The sequence below is a fragment of the Fukomys damarensis genome, unplaced genomic scaffold, assembly GCF_012274545.1.
Source record: "Fukomys damarensis isolate Sample0158 unplaced genomic scaffold, DMR_v1.0_HiC HiC_scaffold_24, whole genome shotgun sequence".
Classification (NCBI taxonomy): Eukaryota; Metazoa; Chordata; class Mammalia; order Rodentia; family Bathyergidae; genus Fukomys; species Fukomys damarensis.
The window spans coordinates 674,509-679,169 of record NW_022900936.1 but is presented as its reverse complement, the minus strand read 5'-3'; positions in this window follow the sequence as shown (position 1 = coordinate 679,169).

Here is a 4,661-nt window from a genome sequence, read left to right as displayed (position 1 = left end):
GGCCCAGCACCCAGGGAGTGTGGGCTGGTTATCCACGCTGGGCACGCAGCCCAGCCACACCTGGAGCCGCTCTGCATAGGACACAGGTTTCCTGCGGCTCTTGACCACCGGCCAACCCTCACCCAGCCAGGGCCCCGGGGCTCGGCCTTCTTGAGCGGGGTCTCAGGGCAGGTGGGAGAGGAGGATGACCCTGTACCAGAGGGCACAAGGCTGGGCAAGGAATATGAGACCCCACCCAGGCCAGGTGACAAGGACCCTGGCATTCCCTGAACAATGCCAGGAAAGACAAGGGCCCATCACCCACGAGAGCCAATGGAGTACGGCGAGTTGAGCTGAGTCTGCTAACTCCCTCTTGGAATCCAGGGCAGCAGTGCATTCTGGCCTGTCCTGCAGTGAGGCTTGACTGGGAGGGAGGCATGGAAGTACTGGGAAATCCCAGGAGGCCCTAAGGAACCTAGCTATTCTAACAAGAGATCCAGCTGACCCTCCTGATAGTTTTTGCCACGATCCTGGGATGCATGTGTGAGGGCAGCAGCATTATGGTCCATGAGGCAACCATGAAAATGGAGGTCTCTTATTAACGGGGACAGAGGAGGAAGATAGGACTTCAGAGTCCTGTGGAACAATCGCACTCCTGCATAGGGAATGGACACTGTTGGTCTGGCCCTACTATTCAGGAACACGCTAAGCTCGGTTGTGACGAGGCTGTCAGTGGGTTGAGGGCAGTGGCTCTGGTCTTCTGTTCCCTCCCCACCCCGCTGTTCCCTTAGCCTGGAGTCAGACTATCTCAGGACTCACCTGCAAGCACACTGTCCACACTGACACCTCACTACCGGAGGACTTAGCATAGCATTCCGGATTCAGAGAGCTGGGGCCAGAGGCTCCAGAGAGGCTTTGAACACTGCAGCACAATTGGTCCTTATTCCCACTGGACACAGAGTGCCCTGATTTTGTCTCAGACCCCACATCACAAACCCTTTTCACACAGCGACGTGTTACACAGTGTAGGGACACAAAGCCCTTCCTCCAAGGCCAGTCTGTAGGAGGCCAGGTTTCCATGGCCAAGTAACCCGAGACGACCCACAGCAGCCCACACATGAGTGGCCTGGGAACCCGGATGTGTGCTATTAAGACAAAATCAAGGAGAGTTGTAAAAATGCAGAACACACCACTCTTCTCACAGTCGTTTTTGTTTTGGAAAAGATCTTAGTTTTTTCATTAAAAACACATTATGTTATTGCTTCTTGGCCTTTTAGCTAAGATCAAGTGTAAAACATATTATGTTATCATACAATGAGGTATTCCTTGTTAATTTGAAATCAGTAAGTATTTTTCACTTCTGTTTTGAGTCCATAAATAATGCTAAAACTCACACAAAGATCTCCGTGATCCTCACAACTTCCAAGAGGGGAGTGGGCCGAGAGCCCTGGTGTGAAGCCATTGGCTGTGGAAGCCCCTCAGCACAGGCTGAGGTGTCCAGAACCCCTGCAAGGAGGGCCCTGGGTCCAGGCAGGGCCACTGGGCCTTCATCACTGCCTCTCCCTAGAACTCTGCCGCCCTTCCTCCTGTAAAGCAGCCACCGCGTGCTCCCTGCACCCATGCCGGCTCCTTCCCTCCCCAGATTTCTCCCTTATGCAGCCTCACAAGCCTCTTGGAAAGGGGTCTGTGCACCTGGCAAAGCCACAAGGTCTCAGTACCCATGATCTGTCTTCCCTCCCCCAAGTGCCAATGGCCTTGCACTGTCCCCACCCATGCTGGAATCTGCCCACCCTGTCCCATGTCAGGGGGTTGGTGAGGTGCACTGATGCTCGCAGTGTACGTGACCCCACAACACGAGTCTCACACTAGGAGGGAAAGGGACCAGCATGTGTGAGAAGTCCCCACTGCCAGCAGGGGACAGCCCTGGGCACCTCCACCTTGAATATACAGGATCCAATATTCTCAGAACCGAGAACACAAGGCTGTTGTCAGCATTTCCTCACAGAGGCCCTGCCCAAGGTGGATCCAATCCAAGGCAGCCCAAGGCAGGAGATTACTGAGCAAGTGGGTGTGACCTGTCAGCCACAAAATCCAGGACACAGCCCAGAATAATTCCCTGCTCCTGAGGCCAATCAGAAAGTACTATCTTCAGTTCTTCAAATTTAAGTGGGTTTTTGATAGAACAGCCTAGATCTAACATCAGCCTGAAGAATGGGAAAAGTGCACCTTCAACCTCATCTCCCCCACCCTCGCCATGAACTACCCCAGTGGCCGCTCTCGGCAGAGCATACTTCTTTTCCTACCTTTAATAAACATAAAACCTGGCTACTTTTTATACCACTGTCTTGTCCAGGGCTTCGTTCAGGACCCCAAGGACCCGGAAAGAGTCAATGATCCCCCGAACCTGGAACTGCCCTGACCCAAGGCCCAGCTTCGGAGCCACCACTGCAGCCAGGGCAGCAGGCTCTCTCCTGCTTCACAAAACAGTGCCTTTTCTAGATTTTTGCAGCCAAAGTCATTGAGGCATAGTTTACGTAGAAGAGCATTATGTAAGTGTACAGTTTGGTGGCTTTTTAAAAACCCATGCCCATGTGGCCAGTCTACTTGAGCCACAAAGCCACCCCGCAGCAGAGACCCTGGGCCTGGCGGGTCACCGAGGCTGCTCTGCCTGTCCTGATAAGGTCCTGATAAGGTTGCCCTGCGTGTGCAGTCCCTGCTTCTGCTCCCTGCCCTCCCCCTGCCGTGCACGTCAACCATGGCCCCTCACACCAGGCAGGGTCCTCCCAAGCCAGATGCTGTCGCTCTGCTCTCGTGGTAGCCTAAGCCGGACAAATCCTTGTGCTTGAGATGCTGTCATCTTGAGGAAGTCCTGGGAGTGAACCACGTGGGCCACCACACCAGAGCGGATTTTAGCTCCTCAGCTGCCATTTCAACTCCATTTGCCCATGGGTCTGAGGCCCTGCTGCTCCCCACCCTCATCAGTATCCACTCTTGTCAGTCTTTTTAAGTGGAAAAATTCCGAGTAGAATCTCTCCCTGGGGTTTTAATCTGCATTAACTACTTCCACATGGATAAATAGATGTGTGGATACAAATATGTAAATATTTGGCATCATACCAATCAATACCACACTCTTAAGTAGTGTAGGTTCATAGTAGGACTTAAAATTAGGTGGTTTAAGATCCACCCTCCTTGGATTTTGTCTTTTTCAAGCATTTTTATCTATTCAAAATCAGTTGAGTTTTCATACAGATTTTTGGATTAGCTTTGCAATGTTTGCAAAAAAGACACTGATTGGGCACATTAAATCTGAACACCAATTTGAGAAAAACTCTGCTTAAATACAGTGAGTCTTCCAATACATGAATGTGACAAATTTCTCTACTTTTGAGAGCTCTTTACGTTTCAATAGTGATTTTTAGTTTGCAGAACACTGGTCTTACATGTATTTCCTTAATCTATCCCTAAGAATATGATTCTCTGATGCTATCATAAATGGTTGGCCTTCAGATTTTCTTTTTCCTTTTCTAGTGCTCACTGATCCTACATGGAAACTGGGACGCCCTCATCCCCGTGGCACTGGGCGAGAGCTGGTTGGGCATGCAGGCTCATGGCACCGTGGTGGGAAACATGCTGGCCGCTGGGCCCTCTGACCACATCCTGCAAGATTCCCTTTCCCTCAGCCAGCCCAGCTCTGCACTGTAGCCTCTGCCTCCAGGGTCTGGAACCAGATCCTCTCCCCAGGTGTCCTCAGAGGACTTCAAAGGACCCACCACTCCTTCCCCCAGCCACTGTCTGGCCCAAATACACACATCCCCTCCTGGCCCCTCCTCTGAGTGGGTCTGGTTTCCCTGCCTGCCCAGTTGCCTGAGGGTCTGGGTGCAGGGCCTTGGCTCCAAGCCTAGATCTGGACCTCTGTGCGCTTCTGCCATCCTGTGCACCCTGGTCCCGCAGTCCAAATTTCACATTTAAGAGATGCATAAAGTGTCCCTGGCACTCAAGCTTCACAAAGCAGCATGAAGCTGTGGAGAGAGCCCAGGGGTGGCCAGGGAGCCAGCGCTGTTTGCTGGAGCTGACCTCAGTACAGGGGTCATCGCCATGCCCACCAGGGCCCAAAGCAAGTTGGTGGGGGACAGGGTCTCACCCCTGTGGCCATTTGGGACTCAAGCTCCTCCTCCCAGCAGATGGTCTACTGCTGCAGGGTCCCTCACTGGGGCTGCGGCACCCACATGGGAGGGGACAGAGAAAACACAGGGACAGGAATTGATGCGTCAGCCTGCAGGGGTGCCATCACTGCCGCCCATGTTCCCTGGGTAGAACAGGCAAGGACTTCATCTGGTGTGGGGGCTAAGAAGTGGGCGAGGCTGTGCCCAGAGGTGGGGAGTGGGCACTGGGGTCTCCCCTCTACAAGGGGAGCGCTTGCTGTCAACCTGCCACTTTGATGGCTTGAAGGGCCTGGCGCTCTAAGGTGCTCCCCTCAATGATCGCATCAGAAGACAAGTCCAGGTCACCTCACGTGAAATCTGAGGGTCCCTGCAGGACCCCATCACCTGCAGGGATCCCACTGCAGAAGCCAGAAATTTCCCTCACTTTGGCACTCAGGGACACCTCTCCCTGCCCGCCTCAGCATTCCTCCTGTCTGGCAGGTCCTTCTCTCACTTTGTCAACGCTTCATTCGTACC